Source organism: Acromyrmex echinatior, chromosome 2, assembly GCF_024713525.1.
Source record: "Acromyrmex echinatior isolate Ae372 chromosome 2, ASM2471352v2, whole genome shotgun sequence".
NCBI lineage: Eukaryota > Metazoa > Arthropoda > Insecta > Hymenoptera > Formicidae > Acromyrmex > Acromyrmex echinatior.
Window position 1 is genome coordinate 25,055,730 of NC_141853.1, and position 23,784 is coordinate 25,079,513.

At 33.3% G+C, this 23,784-nt stretch overlaps 1 long non-coding RNA gene across 2 annotated transcripts; it reads right to left on the reverse strand.

Moving 5' to 3' along the window:
- Nucleotides 1-8,395: 8,395 nt before the first annotated feature.
- On the reverse strand, nt 8,396-23,378 carry LOC105151252 (uncharacterized). 2 transcript variants are annotated; one of them, XR_015544097.1, is made up of 5 exons: nt 16,079-23,378; nt 15,695-15,936; nt 15,407-15,591; nt 14,677-14,900; nt 8,396-14,391 (listed from the first exon to the last, which is right to left on the reverse strand). It is a non-coding gene; the product is annotated as an uncharacterized LOC105151252 (long non-coding RNA). The 2 variants fall into 2 exon arrangements; XR_015544096.1 differs by having other exon boundaries at nt 8,396-14,900.
- Nucleotides 23,379-23,784: the final 406 nt, after the last annotated feature.

Consider the following 23,784-nt stretch of genomic DNA (forward strand, 5'->3'; position numbering starts at 1 on the left):
GCATGTATCGACTTCCCTATCGTCGATCGTACTTTCTCCGCGAACGTAGGAGCATCCCGAACGTGCCCGCGCGTGCACTTTACCGATATAAATCTTTGATTACTAGTAGGAAGGGACCGACAAGAATGGCGAACGCCAACGTCACCAGGATACATATATGTACGCAACGACGCGCCTTCTCGTCTCCTTCCTCCTCTTCGTCTTTCAGCGACTGCTGGTTTCTTTGAAGAACATTGCCGGCACATTGCCCACGTCGGTACTTTCCGTGCTACGATAATATGACGTGACTTTTCTTTGCTCTTTGCCATCTGATTCCTGCATATTTAGATGGGTCGTTATCGATTTCAAATCGTTGTGACATTAGGCGCGGTGCAGAATCCCTCTGCACCCTACGAGAAGGAATAATGTTAATTTTTCAGGGACTCTCCCTCGTTTTTTCACTTTCGCTCTCTTCACAAGCTAGACCGTCCCTAGACGCTACGACTAAAAGTATTTCAATCGTTCACCATATTATTCTTACGAATAATTCAACTCTGCTTCCTGGCACTACGAAATTGATACTACGAAATTGTACACTGAAACGACTATAAGTTGAGAAGGAAATTGTGTGATTGAATCTTCAAATATCTCGTGTGAAAAATTATCGTCTACTTGTCGAGCTTATATCTAGAAATTCATTGTCCTAATACATAAGGCGGAGACAATCGGTCCGCTGGGAAAATTGCTTTAAGCAAATTCGTCGACGAACTTGGCGAACAGACGGCTTATTGCGATGCGAAGAACCGCGGCGAATTAATTTCGTGGAACTTGTTAGACCCCGTCGTCGCACGCGTTACCGTGTAACCGCCACGAATTTAATTATGCGACGCACGTAAGCGAGGAAACTTTGCTACCGTACTTTACAATTATCATACGATTATAACTATCTTTCGCATAATCTCTTATCGCTTCTCGATTTGAATCAGAAATTTAGGGCCGCGTGAAATGCACGAAAGTTTATACGAATCTTGCCTTATACAAGTATTATAGTCGTTTGTCTTTTTGCCATTTCGCGTATCTCATCTACATCACTAGCGTTAGAAGATGCGATGCTAGAGAATTCGACTTTGTCATTTCATTAATCGCCATTGGCGGTATCATCATGAAAAGTTCTACCTTTTACTCGGCGGAATAATCGCAACACCAAGAAAATCCGCACTTCCCCGAAGGCTACTTTCATCACTCGTCGTCGTTCCCTTCCAGACATCGAGCCGTCTCTTGGTCCGTAACGAAGAAACTGGATTTACTCCTGCAACCGGTAACTTTACACCGTTGCGCACCCTCTTCGCACCCCCGCATTTCGAATTACGATGCTCTCAATTGATTCGATTCGATTCGAAATTGGACGCCGCACGCTTTTATGCACGTCCGTATTTTACGCAGCCATCGTCACGTCTTCCTGATTACCGATGAAGCTAGAGAAAAGCTCATTGTATGATCGCAAGGCATAACCACCCTCGGCGTGACTCATTCGTCATTTCTCGGTCTCGTCCCTCATTAACGGTTCTTTGATGCTTTAATGTCGACATACAGGATTTATCAAAACAATCAAAACTTCTTTTTTGGATAAAATTAGTTTTATATGTACAGGCTTCAATTTATGATCAATACTTAACGTAACGGATGTTCTTGTATGGAAATTTAAGCCTAAGAATATCAATCTTATTTCCATATATTATATAATACATTACTAGTAAGATAAACTTGGATAAGATTTGGCCGTACGGAAGACATAGTTTCTCCAATAATTGTTAAATAGCGCATTTATGTATACATTTTTAAAGATATTAATTTAATTATTATATTAATTATTATATCGATATTTACAGTAGTTTATGTATACACTATTCGAAGTAACAACATTGTAAACGTTAAATAATGCCAATGTTTCGTGAACCTTGCCGTTCACTTCATAAGAGCGAGAAGCGCACTGATACCGTATCAGTGTTAATACAATTATATACATGAAAATAAGAAATATATAATAAAATGCGCAAAATATCTTCTATTGACAAACAGCGGAATTGGAATTGTCGGCATCGCTACGCAAAGTACCATATACCCGTAGCAGTTCATCAAAACGAGATAAAGTATTCGTTCCAAGTTCAACAGGATGTTTGACCCTCACGTCTCTATTTTTCTTTGCAGGTCTCTGTTTTTGTTCTTCCACCGATTCTCGGCGCGGTACGGCGGATGTATGTAGCGCAACGCAAACGAGTCAACTTTCCTTGCAGGAGAACGAAAAAGTGGAAGAAAAGCGATATATGCAAAATGGCGTGGCCGACCTTGAAGGAAACCAAAGTTGAGCGATAAATTTTCATGCGACGCCGGTAGAGCCACGACGAGTCGCGGGGGCCAAAGGGGACATGGTGTAACTTTCATGCACGTTGATTATAATTGTGATTTATGCCAGAGACTGTCCCTTTCTCTCACTGTCTCTTTCCTTCTGCCATTTACTCACTGCGTGCTCTCTTGTTCCAGAATTCGCTCGCTCGCGCGCGCGATTCATTCCTTCTCGTCCCTTTACCTCCTTTCATCCGCCCTTTTGTTTCTTCTGCCTCTTCGCTACTGTATCAACGGAAGTTTTGCAGACAACGTTCGATGATAGAATGTTGCATTAGGGTGTTATTATCAACATATTGCTGAAGTTGGAGGAGTACGTGCGGTCGCTGAGGGCTAACATGCTTTGAGAGGAAGATAGAATGGTCCCTCAAGTCCGTGGAGTCGAAGCAGTTACCGTATCGTCCGGCAATCCCGCACACAATACAGTTAAACAAGACGACTTTACATAAATTTGCATAAGACTGAGATTCCGCTAGCCTTCGTCATTTAATAATAGAATAATACATGTTGACAGATATATGAGATATATTTCTCTAAACATCGCCTAGCATAATTTTCCCGAACAGAATATTTTGTTAGAATATTTATTTAGAAGCAATAAAATGTAAAATTAGTAGAAATCGCCCGCAGCAACAGGAGGTGGTAGACCGTATTTTCAATTTAGAAATATGGAGATGTTCACATTTGAATTTCTATTTTTCGCCACAGCTCCGCAATTCGTTTTCCATGCATAACAACCATTTCACCGTCCTTGAACTACAACAACGGCGTGGCTCTTCAGATTTTCCAGTTTAGAACTACATGAACTACGTGCCGGATATGAACTGCAGAGCACGCACGAAGAATTCTTCGAGTATTCCTGAATTGATATAGTTTCAAGAGTCACGAGAGAACTGTAAAGCAGAACGATTTCTTTGCTGTTCTTTGAAATTTTGTACCCTTATATTACATAAATTATTACATTGTACTTATCGCTCTCTACATTGAATTTTATTTTTATGAATTAATAAGGCATAATATGCACACATATATCACAATTTATAGTGACGATGTACAACGATATACAACTCTAGAATCCACTTAGAACTTTTTTATATCCTTTGCTATACCCAATTAGAGTAGAAAAGTTAAAAAAATTGCACAACAAGCGCCGAAATTCTTATGTGTTATTGAATAGCTCCGTTCTTCTGCGATCCATGACGAACGCCTTTCTCTATGTTTATTTAATCAAGATTCTCCGACAAATGTCGGTGTTTCCCCTCTGATCTCTCCATGTCACAACTTGATGTCCCTTCACAGTTTCGCATTCACTAGAGAGATTGGGGGGTTAGCATATACTATCCCCCTATTTCTTTTTATCAGTATACCATAGGGAATGGGGTCTGTCAAATTTATATAGAAATTATCCCGGTTTTTGTAATTTTTTTCAATGTTCTCTATACAAGTCGACTGGCAATACTTGACGTACCGATTGAACAATATGGTTCTTATCTACGTACGTAGCTATGTACTTAGCCATGTACTTTAAAATACTTAGTTAATGACGTCCACTAATTGCTTTATGGCTCGTCATTATGTGGGAATTTGACGTTTCTAAGGTAACAGCTTCGCTCTGAGGGTCCGAACGAACAAATATACGTTCCTGTGTTTCATCCGTTTGGCAAACGTCAACCCCTCGGACCGTGCTGTCTGTCACTCCAGACTTCGGGGATGCCAGACAACGAGCCGCAGAGCAGGATGAGGGTGCGAGCGAGAGAGCAAAACAACGGAGAGAAACGGAAGGGGGAAAGGAGGGAATCGGTGGAAACCAGGGAAGAGCCAGGATGTAGGTATTGTCTGCAGGAAATGGGACGAGGGTTGTGCAACGTTTCGCGCGCGAGAGGGATGCGAGAGAAGCCAAGCTCGAGCTGATAATCCCGAGAAAGAACGGCTTAGCGGCTAAGTTGTCGAGCTTATCTTGCGCTTTTTGCTGCCGATAGAAGAGATGCAGCCTAGGCTGTAAGTCATCACGCTCCCTTTCCCGCTTTTTCCGAGGGATATCGTGCATTTGAATTGAACGTCGTTAGAAAATTATTACTTGAAAAAGTTCCGTAATGAGCCGAGCTGATCGTTACAGTCACGCGTTACATCCGCTCGCGATATTAATAATTACGTGGAACTGGGTATAGTTTCCATTGAAGAAATCCAATGAGAAATTGTATTTCTTTTATGTCTTCGAGGGTTGCGGGTACGATGAAACTTTCCTCGTTTAGCCCTTCAATTTGTGTTGATAAACTCTCGCGTGATGCAGTTACTCCCTTTCGTTGCCTTTACCCTGAATACACTTCTCTAATCAAATCATTCCCCCTTTTCGTCTAATACACGAATGTAATAAGTATAATAAGTGTCTTAGTCTTGGCAACTGACTAGCTTAAAGCTTATCTCGTTTCGAATAGTCTAATCCAACAAGATACACGAAATAGTATCGGACTTATGTAAGCTAAAAGAAGAAAAAAATTCAAACAAATTATACTCTAAAGTATCGGTTTGGATTTAAATTAAAACGAAGCGAAACAAAATATCTCTCAAGGACTTTTTTTCTTAATTTATCGATCCCCTACACGCTTCCAAAGTTTAGCTATTTAAATTCGGGACGCCCTGTTTATGCATATATGTATATCATTGTCAAATATATTATAGTGTCAGTTTAAATTTTACAACTCTAATATATATATATATATAAATTATAACTGTAATTTATTCGTATAGAGTATAGAAAACGTTATATAATAGTGCGTGGAATTCTATTGGATGCATTCAGGCGCACTGGTGCACATTAAAGCCGTACATAAATTGATGTAAAAATATGTGTTTAATATAAATATAAAAACGGATTAAACTATAAAATCCACAATACATTTTATTATGCTGTTAAGTCAAATATTCTATATTTTATTATTCGAAATATTTGCATTTTACCTTTATACAGATTAAATCAGTAACAACTTTAAAATATGCACTAGTGCGCATTAATGCATCCAACCGAATTCACTATAAGATATAGAAATAATTAAATACATTAAGAAAATACGTTAACGGTATTAGATTAATTAGTAAATAATTAATAATCCCAATTAGTAATTTATATATATATATATATATATGTAAGAAAATCATAGCCAGGTGAAAAAGAGGCATCTATGAGAAAGATGGAAAGAGGCGACGAGCAAGTCTCGGTTTGCATTTTTCAATGTCGAAATTTCTTCCTCGCTGTTGATCCCGTGGGACGCTAAACGTGAGAATCGGGAAGGAAGTCACGGAAAGAAACTCCATTTCTCGACGTCCCTAGATGAACGTTTACAAAGATCTCAAATCAAAAGTCTCAAACGCTTCCGAGATGTTCCGCGCGTGTTCCTATGAAAAATTTCTTCTGCGCTCGCCGGTGAATGTGAGAGCTCACGCGCGCTTCTTGCGGATAACGATTGTCGTGGGAAACGTGCTTTTAACGATAGAAAGAGCTTGGGGAAGCTTTGTTAATTCTTTATAGAGAGTGCATGAAGATTTTGCGCCCCTATGAAACCCACGTCATAGCTCTGTTGGACTTTGAAGTCGTTAACATTGACAGGTAATTACTCGAACGTCAACCGTGCGCACGTTTCCTGCTATTTTATGAAATATGTTTAGAAAAATATTACAATAATGTTCTAAACTTTATAGGAAATAATAATGTAAATAATAACTTTTTATTAACTTTTATTTTGTGAGCTATTATGTAAAGTAGACTATTACGTAGAAGAATGCGTAGTCGGGTTTTAATCAATGCATCAAAGTTATTATTTAAGAAATATACATCATACGTACCTATGAACTGTGCTGATAGAAAAGTGATACGAGTAAAAAATTAATATTTTTTATATAATGAAAGAAAATCTACTGTAAAGAATGATCTACTTTTTTTGGAAAAATGACGTATTTGTAGTTCATTTATTTATATCAAAAAAGTATCAACTCTGGTAAGGGATGAAATTTACATTATATTAGGATTACAGTACTCGAATTTTGAATAATATGTATGTCTACGTATGTCCCTAAAAACGCGCGCCGAAATGATTTTTCGGTCTTGAAACGTTAACTCTAAACTACCGCAAGGTTCTCGGTAAAATAACTAATGCGACTTATTTAAAATAAAAAATATAAAATATAAAATAAGTTCCAAAAACTTATTTAAAATATAAAATCATTGGAGTCAGTTAAATAACTGATGCGACTTATTTAAAATAAAAAATATAAAATAGATTCCAAAAACTTATTTAAAATATTAAATAAGAAATAGATCACAAGAAATTATTTAAAATATAAAATAAGAAATAGAGTTCGAAAATACATTTATTTATTTAAAAGATAGAATAATTTATTTAAAATATAAGAATAACTTGTTTTTTTATTTTTAATAAGTTTTCGAAGGCTATTTCTTATTTTAAATGAAAAATAGATTTCGAAAACTTACTTAAAATATAAAATATAAAAAGAAATATGTATTTTAAATAAACATTTCAAATAATCAATATAAAATATTTTAATGTGATTTTATTTGAATATGTATATATAATATACATTTTATATTATAGTTTAGTTTATATTGTTTTCTTTATAATAGCCTATAATAATATTAATGCTTAATAATATTAATGTTATTACACTTAGTTAAGCAACAAAAATCAAAATAAAAATAATTATACATTATATTGAATACTTATATTGAATAATATATTGAATATTTGAATATTATTAGATATTATAATAATTGAAGAGCTTCATATACGTATATTTAATCTTCAGTACTCACAAAGGGTTAACGTAACCTCCTCGATTTTCATAATTCAGATGTTTTTTTTCCGATTCCTTTTCACTTATTGCAAAATATCTTTTGTGCTACGAAATTTTAGACTTTCAAAAATTCTTTTTTTTTAGTCTTTAAACGATAGATTAAAAAAAATTAGTTAAAATCGATGCACTACAATCTGAGATACAAGCAAAAGAAAATGCTGAAAATGGGTTACAAATATCTCAATCTGTCCAATTCCGAAAATGGATAGATAGGGACTTTTTTGAGATGTGGGTACTGAGAGTTAATATAGTTAAAATTATTAAAATACATCTTGAAAACTAACGTGGTTATAATTTTAAAACATATAAAAAGAAGAGCATAAAAAACCACAGCTAAGTTATAGTTTGTGATATTTAATTATTATTACATTAATTAAAATATTAAACGTTTCGGCTACTATCTGGCCATCTTTAATAATTCAATAATATTCTTAAAACGCAAAGTTACATCTAGTTGACATTAAATTCAACAGTCGGGTGTTGTAATTAAATAAACGTGTTCTTTTCTATGTGAAGATGCTTCATACAATAATGTTACAACGCCAATTGTCATATCACGAAAAGTGTAGAATAAGAATTTCCAGATTCTAATTTAAAATAAATTTGTATATTATTAATATCTTCTAGTCGGAATATAAAGAAATAGAATCGTTACCTATTTTACAGCAAAAAAAACTAAAAGATGAATCTCAAGTACCTCTTTTGCACAATTAGAATTTTGTCGTGACATTATGTGTTGTTATTTGTCATATCATGTATTTTACCACTATTTATATATATGAGTCAACAGTTTAGAAAATTCTAGAATTATTTATGAAAAGAAAGAGAGATCCTTCTTAAGAAGAGAAAGATAAACATCAGGCAAACCTTCCGTGTCACTTTTCTTATTGATACCTCTTGTTTGTCTTTTTATATATAATATATCATTTCCGAAATTCTTCTTTTCATTAATGATTGTTCTGTATCTAAAATTTTTATGTTATCCCAATCCAATTCATGCATCTCATTCAAACGGTGACGTGAAACCACTGAAATTTCGGAAGAAGATTTTCTTATATTAGCCTTACGTTCTTTTATCTGAGTTTTTAATTTCCTTTTAGTTTGACCAACATAAGACGATTCACAGTTTAAACAATTGATTTTATAGACTACTCCACAATGGTCATCCTTAGGCAAAGAATCCTTTTCCGTCTTTATAAATATATTCATTTTATTCATAGGTTTATAAGTTATATTAAAACCATGAACATGTGAAAGTTTTTTGAATTTTTCAGATACTTTGCCCAAGTATGGTATCGTGAAAAATTTTTTCTTAGAATCACATTCATTATTAATTTCTTCGCGATTTTGATCTAAATTAGTTCTATTTTCCAATGTTTTTATTCTATTTTTTATTGTTGAAAATATGAATTTTAAAGGATAACCATTAAAGCGTGTGAATTAATTCAGAGATGTTTTTTTCATGAAATTTAGGATGGGATAAAAGTAAAATTCTATCAAATTGCCCAATAATTATTCCCCTTTTATATACTAACGGATGATTCGAAAAATAGTTTAAATATCTCCCAGAATTGGTAGGTTTTTTATAAATATCAAAGATGATATTTTCTTCTTGTCTCATTAATTTAACATTTAGAAAATTTATGCCGTTTTCATCGCCAAAGTCAACAATAAATTTAAGCTTTTCATATGAGTTAAACAATTCTAGAACTCCTTCAACCTTTTCTTTATGTACAGCTAACACAATGTCATCCACATAACGAAAATAAAAAGACGAAATAATATTATTCGTGGTAATAATTTCTTGTTCTAAATCTTGTAAAACTATGTTCGCCAATATAGGGGATAAAGGAGAGCCCATTGGCATGCCAAAAATCTGTTTAAATATTTTTTTATGAAATCTAAAAAATGTGGAATTAATTATAATCATAACTGCTTTAATAAACTCATGTAAAGGAATCAAAGTCTTATTCTCAATAAAATTCCACCTATATTCAATGCTTTTTGATACTAATTCAGTCGGAATGTTCGTGTACATGGAGACCACGTCAAATGATATAATACTAAAATTTTTATCGATTACTTTACCATTGAGTTTTATTTACTAAATCTAAACTGTTTTTTACACTGTTTTTAACTAAAATTTTTTATATTATTATTGTCAATAATTTCTTTTAAGAAGGTCGCCAGTGGATAAAAAGCACTGTTAATACAACTGACAATTAATCTTAGAGGATGACCTTCTTTATGAATTTTTGGCAGTCCATAAGATCTCGGAAGTTCGCCGTCCGACACATACAATTTTTTGTATAAATTTAAATCAATGTACCCCTTGTATTATTCCAATTTTTTAGTAAATTACCAATTTCCACAGTTATTTTATTAGTAGGATCTTTATTTATTAAATTGTATGTAGTCTGATCATTGAGAATTTCATACATTTTTTCCTTGTAACTATCTCGACTCATAATTACAGTGGTATTGCCTTTATCCGTTCTAGTAATTAAAATATTCGGATTCTCTGAGATGAATCGCTTAACCTCCCTTACACCTTCATATAAAATTGTATTTTCAGCAGATTTAATGTTACAATTCTTAATTGATTTAAGAATTTGGACTAACAAATTTCATTCCTAACATTTTTACGTATTTCATTATCAGCTCTAAAAAGATTATGTTCAACCTGTTTGATGAATTCACTTGTAATTCTGTCCTTACTAACCATGTTGTTAGGAAAATTGAACTATTGACCTAATTGTAATACTACTATGGCTTTTTCTAAAATTTTGGCATTACTAAGATTTTTAAGCCGTTGTTCGTTAGTATTCCGTATATCAAATTTTTCATTAAATCTATCAGGAGTAATATTAATATTATAATGAATTGTATTGGAATTCGTAATTTTAGTTGAAACTGTTTTTAATTTTAAAGATGCACAAAAGGTATCACCATTCATCTCAGAGTCCACAAATTGCGTAATATTATAGTTAATACTCTTGATATTCAATATTTCTTGGCGAATATATTTAGCCCGCAAATTAGAAATTTTTTTGGCAATTCTATTTTATTCTTTACGCCACATAATGTCGAAGTTAATTTCATGTCTTCGAAAGAAAGAATGAGCCATGTTGTTAGGTAGAATTTTTTCAATTTTTCTATATATGCTGAACAATTCAGATTTTGTTTGCCCAAGATGTTTATAGGCATCTTGTAATTCTACATGCAAATATTTGAAGATAAAATTGTGTTTGAGTCTGTCAATTCTTTCTTTCGAAGAATGGAACAATTTATTGTTATCTTTTCGTGTGAATTTGTACAAATGCATAGGAATTAGACGTTCCTTTAAACACCTTTTTTAAGAATTGTTTTTGTACTCTTGTGTATATATTCGCTCTGTAAGTTCTTACACATTTCTTCAAAAGCAAACATACATGTAATCTAAAATTAAATTTGATAAAGTCAAAAAACTGCGTTAATTTACACATGTTAATGCTCGTGTGATTAAAATACATTTTGAAAACTAACGTGGTTATAATTTTAAAATATATTGGCAAACATAGTTTTACAAGATTTAGAACAAGAAATTATTACCACAAATAATATTATTTCGTCTTTTTATTTTATGTTATGTGGATGACATTGTGTTAGCTGTACATAAAGAAAAGGTTGAAGGAGTTCTAGAATTGTTTAACTCATATCATGAAAGACTTAAATTTACTGTTGACTTTGGCGATGAAAACGGCATAAATTTTCTAGATGTTAAATTAATGAGACAAGAAGAAAATATCATCTTTGATATTTATAAAAAACCTACCAATTCTGGGAGATATTTAAACTATTTTTCGAATCATCCGTTAGTATATAAAAGGGGAGTAATTATTGGGCAATTTGATAGAATTTTACTTTTATCCCATCCTAAATTTCATGAAAAAAACATCTCTGAATTAATTCACACACTTTTAAGTAATGGTTATGCTTTAAAATTCATATTTTCAACAATAAAAAATAGAATAAAAACATTGGAAAATAGAACTAATTTAGATCAAAATCGCAAAGAAATTAATAATGAATGTGATTCTAAGAAAAAATTTTTCACGATACCATACTTGGGCAAAGTATCTGAAAAATTCAAAAAACTTTCACATGTTCATGGTTTTAATATAGCTTATAAACCTATGAATAAAATGAATAAAGATGGGAAAGGATTCCTTGCCTAAGGATGACCATTGTGGAGTAGTCTATAAAATCAATTGTTTAAACTGTGAATCGTCTTATGTTGGCCAAACTAAAAGGAAATTAAAAACTCGGATAAAAGAACGTAAGGCTGACATAAGAAAACCTTCTTCCGAAATTTCAGTGGTTTCACGTCACCGTTTGAATGAGATGCATGAATTGGATTGGGATAACATAAGAATTTTAGATACAGAACAATCATTAATGAAAAATTAAACGATGAATCTCAAGTATCTCTTTTGCACAATTAGAATTTTGTCGTGACATTATGTGTTGTTATTTGTCATATGATGTATTTTACCACTATTTATATATATGAGTCAACAGTTTAGAAAGTTCTAGAATTATTTATGAAAAGAAAGAGAGATCCTTCTTAAGAAAAGGAAGATAAACATCAGCAAACCTTCCGTGTCACTTTGCTTATTAATACCTCTTGAAGAATTTCGGAAATGATACATATAAAAAGACAAACAAGAGGTATCAATAAGCAAAGTGACACGGAAGGTTTGCTGATGTTTATCTTCCTTTTCTTAAGAAGGATTTCTCTTTCTTTTCATAAATAATTCTAGAACTTTCTAAACTGTTGACTCATATATATTAGGTGCGCAACTAAGTTCTCGCTGTTATTTTGATGAAAATGCAACTTTATTGTGAAAAAATGGCTTGGAAATGGCTTGGTGGGTAACTCCTAATACTGAAGCAAGCTCTTCTTGCGTTTGGCACGGATCCTCATCGAGCAATGCCTCCAATTCAGCGTTTTCGAAGGTTTTTGGCCTTCCTTCACGCGGACGGTCGTCAACATCGAAATCACCGTTTGAAGCGACGGAACCAATCTCGGCACGTTGTTTCACTTAGAGCAGCATCTCCGTAAACTTTTTGGAGCTCTCTATGCGCTTCAGCTGCCGTTTTCTTCGAATGAAAGAAGAAAATCAATACTTCCCGCATATGACGATTATTTGGCACAAAATCAGACATTTTCACACAACCAAAAGAATATGACGTAAAAACAAAATCACTAATGTTTCAAAGCGGTTTGTTTACCATATGTCTAAGCTTGGTTCATGACGTTTAGGTTATGTCAGAATCGACCAGCACTTACTGCTGGAGCCATCTGTTGACAAACAGCAGGAACTTAGTTGCGCACTATTTATAAAATAGTGATAAAATACATGATATGACAAATAACAACACATAATGTCACGACAAAATTCTAATTGTGCAAAAGAGGTACTTGAGATTGACATCGTTTAATTTTTTTGCTGTAAACAGGTAACGATTCTATTTCTTTATATTCCGACTAGAAGATATTAATGATATACAAATTTATTTTAAATTAGAATCTGGAAATTATTGTTTTACACTTTTCGTGATGTGACAATTGGCGTTGTAATATTATTGTATGAAACATCTTCACATAGAAAAGAACACGTTTATTTAATTACAACACCTGACTGTTGAATTTAATGTCAACAGTCGGGTGTTGTCATTAAATCAACTAGATGTAACTTTGCGTTTTAAGAATATTATTGAATTACTGAAGATGGTCAGATTGTGGCCGAAACGTTTAATGTTTTAATTAATGTAATAATAATTAAATATCACAAACTATTATATAACTTGTGCTGTGGTTTTTTATAGTCTTCTTTTTATATGTTTTAAAATTATTAAGTTTATATGTATGAAGTTCTTCAATACTTCAATATCAGTAATATTTAATACAAATACAATTTATTAGTTTTAATTAAATCCTCTCAAAATTGGCATCCTATATGCTCCTTCGGTTCGGTCTCATTATAAGACCGCCATAGGAAAATAGTCTTTCCACCTGTGCAGACGATGGTAAAGGCGTGTTAAACTTAATAAACATCAATGATTCATTTACGATTGGATAGCAATCCACAAACATTGCGCAGTGACATCTTTATCTTGAAAATATTTCATATATTCTAATTGCATAGTTTATTTTCAATTTGTTAATATCTTTATCGTCTTCAGTTGAAAGGAAAAAAAATTTCTGATAACAAAATCATTCCGAGTAGTGGTAGAACTGATAGATTAACATTGGTATTATCGGCAATATTGATGTATTTATTATGTTTTTCTGCCTCTAAGAAAAACAGATTCTGTATGTAATTTTTTTTCTTTTTTGGTATCCATCGCAGTTTAAAATAGGGATGAGAAACAGCTGCTGAATATAGCATTGTTGGTTTCGATTTGAAAATGTATAAAATTATTAAATCTTTTTTCCATATTACAGTACGCTTACAAGACCGGAAGTATATTTTAATGATATATTCTGTAGTTTTTGAACGTTTTCTATTGTTCTTAGCAAAACTGGAATTAATTCGCCGTAAAAAAAGTTATTTTCACTTTGCAACTTATCCAGAGCTTCAGCAATTGGCTGATGATATTGCAAATATTCGTTTAAAAATTCGAGTTCAGTCGAAAAATTAGACAAATGCTTTAAAATTAGACAAATGCTTCGGTTACTTCTATTTAACTTAATTTTAACTTTCATTAAATTTAAAAAATAATCATAAGTAGAATTCCACCGAGTAACACATGGTGACATTGGAGCTTTTTGAATAATCTTTTCGTAAATTTCAGAGCATTTTGATGATCTTGACGTTCTGTTCCATGGCTTTGCATTCCTCTAATGCAGATTGATAAATTCGGATAGTTTTATTACCTTTTTTCTCCTTAAATGTTTCTGCAGCGTCAGTGAAAGCGATAAGATTAAACTGTAAGAAACGCATCGTTGATGACATACAACAGCGTTATTCATTATGCTTTCATTTAAATCAATTTCAATTATTTTGAGACATTCTTCATCTTCATCTTCAGAGTTTTTAGAATCAGTGTCATTTGAATTTGAATCATTTCGATTTGTGCTTGAATTGTTAGTAGAAGCTAAACATATAATGGACAGTTTGTTGATTAAATAAATCAAAAGTATTTTAATCTTCTTTTTAATCTTCTTTGAATATTATAAAGCACTAAATAGTAATATTTTTAATTGTGAGTTAATTAATTTTCGCTTTTAACATATAATTAATATAACGATATAGACTAACAATAAGATAAATAGACAATAAATAAAATGTTTCATTTTTTGATAGTAAGACTGAAGCAAATTTATTCTATTATCTATTACAAAACTAATCTATAATTGGCATAATTGCAAAGATAACTTACTTATATTTGTGCCAACAGAGTATAAAGAATTTGAATATTCAAAATTAGTAAAAGCTTTACTCATTTCGTGCATTATCCATAACTATCTTTAGTATTTTCGACCGATCAATTTTAAAATCATTGCAGATTTTTAACACAAATTCAGTGATTTTATCGTGAGTGTGATTACCCTTGAATCTTTTACATGCCAGCACAGCATTTTGCCTTTTCAGTTGCTCATTTATCTGTAAATATGAAATTTCTAGTAGCAGATTACACAATAATTGATTAATTGCAATATTCTTTGAATATCTAAAGCTGAAAATCATAATCAAGTCTCATAAAGTAAGACTTTTTTCTGTAATTCTATTATTTCTATTATATTTCTGTTATTTCTATTAATTCTATTATTTCAAAACAATAATAAAAATAAATATTACTTATATTTCAAGATACAAGATCTGATTACGAATTCCAAGTATTCTGACCTGAATGATCGAATAAAACATTGACATTTTGTAACATAGGATTGATATGTAATAAAATAAACTAACAAATAATTATACAAAGTAAAGTAATAATACAAAATATAATTAAGAATGCTTGCATTTCCCATTTAGAATTAACATGATATATGAATAACATGATATATTTGATATTATATATGTGACATTAAAAGAAATAGAAGCTTATAACAGTTATAAAATAAATTATAACAATCATAATATATGTGAATATATTTTATACATACCCACTGTAACGTCAAGATAACTGCGGTGTCCACATGACCAAATATCAACAGATAAACACACATATGCAGCATCTGACAATAGTTACAGTAAGATTGTTCACTATTTTTAAATGCATATTATAGATTTTATTCCTCAGAGTTTTCGAAGTCATGTTATTGTATTTTGCATTTTATTCCTAGTATTTCTACGTCAAAAGTAAATTATTCAATGGAATCATTTCGTTAAAATAGAAATGGAAAATATAATTATTTACATCAAATATTAAATATAGATTGTAATTTTAATACCTTTAAGGAGATTCTTAAATGCTGTATGATCTCAGAGGAGACATTGTCTCGACTGTGAATTTTATAATAAGTGTGTTTATCAACAATTGATTATTTTGTTTAAAGGATTCTGAAACTTTAAAATATTTCTTTTTTTTTTTTTCAAAATTTTCCACATCAATAAGAGGCCTTTTTTTTGGATGCACGTAGATTTCTTCTTTATATTAGTTATATTCTTTGAAAGAATCAGAATGATCTTTAGACTGAAATGAAAATAAATAAATAATTATTGATTAATATTATTTACAATATTAATATCGGGATACTAATATCGGAATATGCGGTTACTGCAATTAGTGGTACTATTATAATTATATTAAATATTAATTATTAATTAATAGTTACCTTTAAAAAGTACGAAGAAATTTGTCGTAGAATCTAGTCGCCGTTTAATATCACGATTACATATTGCACATTTTGCTATTAAGTTATTGTTGTCAATGATCTTTTTTATGGAAAAAAAACTTTCCATTTAAAATTATCGGTAGACTTTTAGAGATTTTTTTCAAAATAATCTCTTCTGAAACTTGTTCGTTTTCGTTTTCCGGCATTATTCAGCAGTTCACATTACTTATGACCAATTATGCACAAGTAAATAACCTCAAAATTAAAGGATGTAAACATTAAAAAGTAATAAGATTACATACAACGTACATGTATAAACGCAAACGAGAAATGACTAAACGAAGGATAGAATAGACGAGTTGCTTCAAGAAGTATAAGAAGATATAAGAACATCCGAATGTTGAAGCACAGAATAATAAAACAAAACACTTGTGTATTCGAGATATTCCCGCTAATTCGCGAGTCACGAGAATAGAAGTAAATGGAAGCACCGCGCCACCCAACTTTAGTACGCACCGTCACTTTTTTTTCCAACAAGTCGATAACATAACTAACAATATATTTATTTAAAATAAAAAATATAAAATAAATTCCAAAAAATTATTAAAAATATAAAATCAATAAAAAACTGATACAACTTATTTTAAATAAAAAATATAAAATAAGTTCCAAAAACTTATTCAAAATATTAAATAAGAAATAGATCAGAAGAAATTATATAAAATAATAAATACCAAATAACTTTTTAATTTTTTCTTTATTTAAAATATATATTTTAAATAAATTTATTTGAAATAAAACCGAACTCTGTACCGCAATAATATCACGAGTTAAATTGACTAGCAATTTAACAAATTTTTTATTGCTTATTTGCATCTTCGAAACGATCTTAATAATATTAAAATCTGTAAATAATTAATTCTTATTATGAAAAATATTACCTTGGCTCGGAATCGAGCCTGAATCTCTTGCATTCCGTACGAGCGTCCTAAGCCTTTAGACTAAAATAACTAAAATTATTATTAAATAATAACAATATGAGAAGGGCTATATATAGGAGTCAGCGCTAAATCTCAATTGCGCAAATTTTTAACAATTTAATTTAACAAATGTACGTTTCAGCTTCACTTTGAGTCATTATCAGCATAAAACTAATAATTACATATAATCTTCCGCACGTATCGTAAAAAAAACCGATCAATTGTAGACAAATATGCAATGAGTATCATCCTTCCTCGACATCTTAGTATTTCCACAGATATATAACAATATTTTTCGCAATAAGTTTATTAAGATTAATTTGGATTAATAAGTTTTTTAAGCTTAATTTGGAGGGATTATTAATATTTCAGATCAATTGCGTTTAATGCCGACAACCATATCGGCACGTAATTATCATTTCTGAAATTAATTCATTTATTTGAACATATATATATTAGTTCAACATCTCAATACTCAGACTATAGTGGCGCTTCGGATTTTAAAGTAATGTTATTTAACATAAACGGTCTTGTTTCCTATCTTATTATTTCCACAGAGTTTCATAGCTGAGTGGATGAAAGATCGTGAGAGTCCCACTAAATTGATATTATCAAGAATTAATTCTAATGCCTTGAGAAAATGTATATCTGAAAATATACTTTTTGACAATAAAAACCACTCATCGCATAACTGCTGCAATCGTATACTTTAAAACATCGTCAATATAATAAAATATGATATGGTAGTCGTCGCAAATTAAAGGTCTAGCGCTGACTTCTATAGCCCTTCTCATATTGTTATTATTACTAATTGTCAAGTAAAGGAGTCATTAATAATTAAATATTCTTATTGTCCAATTATTATTTATTACTTTTTAATAATACATTATAATTAAAAATATAACATAGAAAAAAAAATTATTGAAACTGCATTTACTAACTGAAATTTTGTTCAGTTTGTTATAAAAATGCTCTATTACAAAGTTCATTTTGAGATGTCACTTTTCTGGGACGCAGCGATATATATTTATATGTTTTAATATTTATGAATATTTATAAATCTTTTATCGTCAACATTTAAATAAAATGAAATTAGTTTGAAATCATCAATAAAGTGCGGAATGAATTAAACGTCAGCATGGAAAAACCGTTGATTCTTTAGACAATGGGCAGTTATCGTTTTTTCGTTATTTTTTTCATCATTTTTTCGAAATACAAGTACCAATGTTGAAGTATCCTATAGCCTCCTTCTCTCCTCTTTTTCTCTTTCCTTGAATACAATTTCCATCCTACCCCAAGTACATACGTTTCATTCAGAACCGGCCGTCGTTTTTTTCTTTTTTTTTTTTTTTAAGTACCTCTTTGGTTGCATGCAAGAGCGCACTGCGACTCGCAACGAGCATTAAAGGGGATGAAGTGGAGCCGCGCATGACACAGATTTAGATAAAACGCGCGCTACAAGACGCACTGTGTACATGCACGCACACAGGCGTAGTGGGGATGTGTGCAAGTCGGGCTTAAGCGTGGAATTATAGAATTAGAATCGGCAATCGGGATATCCCTTTATCGTGCGGCAGCACTATATGCGGATCCCGAGCGCGCGAGAGGATATCTTTCTCTCTCCCTTCGATCCCGCCCTCTTCACCCTAATCGGTCCCCAGTCTGTCTCAGAGACAGAGACAGAAGAGCAGAACGAGGAGAAGGGCTTGAACTCGGCCAAACGTGGTCCGTGTTCCGGGTGTTCCGAGGAATAAATCCGCTCGTGCTCTCGATGTACACGCGGCGACGATGGCGACGGTCGCCAGCTACGCCGGTTAGCGCGTACACCCACGGGATTTCCATAATTTGAATTGTAAAAGTATTCGAGCGCCAATTGCAGCCTCCGAATTTATGCAGCCCACCCTCACCTCGACCCGACTACCCAGGATGATAACGCGTGGCTGTCCCTTAAGGCGGACTTTACACACGGGAAATATCGACGCAACGCGCACTCGTCTCGCGAATTTAAACTTGAATGCAACTCCTCGAATTAAGCTCTTTTACAGCGAAGCGGTATTATCGCAGGCCGCTCGTCAAGAGTCAAGAGTTAATTACGCGGCACAGACTCGAGACTCGAGTCGAAGCTTGCTGGAGTAATTGCGCGCGGTAGAAAAGTTTCACGGTGGGCGATCCGCATAATCGTCGCGAGCGTGGAACTGTTTCGCATTGCTTAATTTACACATATTATTATACAATATCTTTCAAAATTAAGAGAACAATTAATTCACTCTGAGGCCCGATTCATCAATATAAGATTAACTTTAATCTTGATTTAACTTACTATTTATCTTTTTTTAATTAAATTTTCTAAGAATTAGAAAAAGATAAGGAATAAATTGACTGGTACATTGGTGGAACTGAACCTAAGTCATGTGTATGTGGCGCGGTTGGAGATGATTAGAGTACGTTTTCAATTGGAACTACTGCATTTCACTTCTTACATTCCCAAAAACGGACCGTAAATTATAGTGCGTCTTCTCGAAATGAAAATTTATGTGAACCATCCGCCAGAGAGGACCCTTTTCGAACCCGCAGTTCACGTAAAAAGATCGAGACGACTCTATAAAAAATGATGTCGATCCGCTACGACGCGATGCGACGATGCGGGAGTGACAGCGAAGAACCAGGAGATGCGGGTCGCGCGATGAGCACGCTTGCCTTTTACATTGCTGTCTGCTTGAGGGACAGGTGAGAACTTAGGGTCGGAACAGAATGAAATACAGAAATGAAATTCAGGAACGAGGGAGGAAATGTAATTTTATCAACGCGCGCGCGCAATAAGATATTGGTTTAGAAAAGCAAAGATAAACTGACCCTTTTTAAGAAATAAATCAATTCTGAATTGATTGAAGAATTCACAAAGGATGCCTGGAAAATATCTATTTCGTGACTTGATTGTTACGTTATCCGTACCATCTAATTTTGTATCTTATTTCGTCTTCGGTCGCGCGCGAGCAAGCGTATCGCTTTCATACGCGTTGATCATGCACGTAAATTACGCCGCGCGAATCGTGGCTTCGACGCGCATAATGAGCCAGTGTCCGCCGGGCAAAACGAGTTAATTAATCCTCCAGAGACGGCGCGCGTCATGCGTCGTTCGATAATTACGCATGCATTCACGATCTCGTGCATCGTGATCAGATCATATCGCACTGCGAATCTCCTCGTGGGAATCAAAGAATACATCCATAATGCATTTATGTTAAAAACAAAATTTGGATAACGTACAAGTAATTATACTGAAAAAAAGGAGAATTTATTTTATTTTAAAAAATAATATTTGCAAGATTTTTTATCATATACGTTATTAATACACTCTAAAAGATATAGATGTGAATTTAATATCATAGGTGTTAAATACAATTCTTACCATGGTTGGTATTGATATAAACATGGTGTGGATTTAACATAGTTTATAACCATGACTCTGAATCCATATTATGTTAGTGTTTATATTAATACCAACATAGTGACAATTATATAAACCCCATGATGGTAATATAAACACCAAAAAAATTATTTATAATATCAGTTAAGAGAAATAATTCTATTTTCAGTCACAAAGTGCTTAATAATACAAATTTTTTCAAATACATTTTTTATAAACTGCATGGCGATTCAATTTGTCAGGCTTGAAACGCAAAATGAAAGAAATATTATATTTTAAATTAGATTGATTGTCAATTTTAATAATGATGGCTAATAAGCAAATAAACATCTTAAAAACCTGCGTGAATAATTTATATTATTTGTATTATTATATATTATATAATGTAATTATATTGTATAATTTATATTTTGTTTACAATGTTTATTTTTATGAAAGTTATAAGCAATTGAATTAAGTTTGGTAATAACATACTTTCATAGAAATAAACATTTGTAAACAATTTTTGTCAATCGATACGACAGACATTAAGGAACACAATGGTAATAATAAGCAAATATCGTATACCTATATTAATAAAAAAGTTGTGGAAGAATAATTGGAAAAAAAGTCAGATATACTATATCTACTAAAAAGGCATTTAAGGATTCCACATCCATATTTTTTTATAGTATATGTATGTGTGCGTGTGTCTCCTCCTAAAACGTTGAGTCCTTTCGGTTTGCATGTGTTCCATCGTTCGCAGAGTGCAAAGTCTTTAATCAAAAAGTCAACGGAGAACACTCTAGATTCTTTAGGGAGACTTCACGGTAAAAAGGAATTCTATCTAATCGAGCTCATTAGTGGCACTGCCGGCTGGTAGCTACCAAGGTGTGGGAAATAGAGTTCTACAAGCTGAGCTCCCTTCGAACGAAAGAGTGGCAGGAAATTTAATTCAACCGAAGGCTCTGGGGAAATTCGTTTATCGTAAGAAATGTTAATTTAGTACTACGTCCGCGGTGTCGGAAAAAATTCTCTGATATTCATACAACGACACCGGAACCTGCCAATTGAGTCAGAGATTGCAGAGCGCAGTGCAATAAGCCGCCAGAGCTTTTACGCGTCAGAATGGCACTGGTTACGGGGGTTCAATAATGTAGTCATAAATTACGGCTAGGAAAAAAGATTAATTATATCTTATCGACTTACATTATTCATCATTTTGAAGTTTTAATTTGTCTAAAATTTTAATTTAAAATTAATTAAAAATATTTGATTAAAAAAAAATGTCAATAAATTAAATTATCGAATAAATTGAATTAAAAATGAATTAAATTAAGTTAGGGTTTTTTCTGGAACATTTATTTTGTGCATATAAATGTGTTTGCGGATAATTTTTGTTACATTAGAACTTACAAAAAGCTCATGCAAAACCTCACAAACACTTTAACCCATGTGTAATTAATAAGGGTAGAAACGCTGATGGGAACTCGGCGCCTAACCCTTCTCGTAATATTATCGTCTAAGCGAAATACGAGCGGTGTTAAAGGTTAACGCGTAGTGCTCGGTGCTCAGCATCGTCCGCGTCGCCGCGCGTCGAGTCGCAGAGAGGCAATTACCCTCCTCTAATTCTAGTCGAGTCGAGAGAGTATTCGGCCGGTAACGAACCTGTCGCGTTTCTCGTTCCCAGTCTCCAGAGTTCCAGAGTTGCCTTCTCCTTTTTCTTTCTTTTTTTCTCGATCACGACATGCCTTTCGTCCTATGATATAGAGAGATATCACAAATCCAAGCGAGAGAGAGAGAGAGAGAGAGAGAGAGAGAGAGAGAGAGAGATGTGCCGAGTAATTATCCTCAAAACGGAAGCACGCACCCTAATCCCTTGGTGTTCTCCTCTCGACATCGGCTGGTGGTCCCCATGCCAGCGCGCGCACATTAACAGCATGTGTGCCGAGTGCATGCGACGTGATTGATTCGCTCGGCGTGTGGCTAACTCAAATCAGTCGCGGTACCCACGAGAGTCACGCTTCTCTTGCTCGTACTCTCGCGATACCATATGTACCGCGATCCGGATACTTGTCGGCTTACATCAACGGCTTGCGGAGAAGAGTCTCTTTTCGAGCATCTTCTCAAAAAGTCGGACCATTGCGGCACGTCGCTGTGAGTTCTTCGAATCGCAGACTCGACAAAGAGACATTTTGTAGAATGATTTGAAGAGAAAAAGAGAAATAGAATCGAATCGAGAGAGAGAGAGAGAGAGAGAGAGAGAGAGAGAATTCTCTGTGGCTGCAGCTGCCGCTTAAAACGGTGCGATTAATGGATTTCTTTGGTGACCGTTCAACCGTGCCGGAATAAAACTAATATCGACCGTCTAGTTTGTTTTTATTGAGATCACATCGAGAAATTGAATGGGGACTGCGCGTACATTTATTTGCTGAACAAAAGTAAAAACAATTTAACACAATTATTTATGTGTGTATTAAAAACTGATTGTCTACATTTGTGACACTGAATTAGAAAATATATATTTGTGCTTCTCCAAATTGGACCAATAAGTAGATATTATTAATCAGCAAGTTGACTGTTTTACGAGTTGCATATGATCTCAGAGCACGTGTGCGACTCCGTCATTTCTCCAGTTGGCAAGGAAGATCCTCCCCAGTGTATGTCAGAAATATAGAGCTCCGAGAAAAATATGGCATGTGGCCCTCGGAGTGTAAGGTCCCTTTGTACAAGCAAACATTTCATATGTATCTACCCAGAATTCCCGAATAATCGTATGACTTCGTCAGAGAGCCTACATATTCGATCGGTCAAAATACATTCACGTAGAGAGCGATATTTAATTTACGACATCGTTCCTGTTTACCGATTTGTATTGAAATACAATGAAATCTGGAAAATACATCATATTTATCGTACGTTTCTATCTTGTTTATTGGCAATATCAAAAAAGCAATTTACCAGGCCGCAGAATTGAAGAGCCGGACGAGAGACCTCTCGTTTGCGTTTATAAAACTTCGAGAGTTGTCTATTGGCCGCACGTTATTAACGCGAAGAATTTTATGAAGGCCATTCCATAAAACGCGGCCATCTATATGCGATCGGGATATACGCGATATTGGATGCCTGTATCAGGTATGCTACATGTGCCCGATTCGCATACTAGCTAGGTTGAGTAGCCATATCGCGTAATGCCAAAGCGTGTGGGCGACGCTTGTGTTACTCCTGCGCTTTTGCAAAACGCCGACGCGACGTCTCTCTGGCGTTTGTCAAGCCCATGACACTCGGAATCGCGAGTTCTCTTTGTACAAACAAGCGTC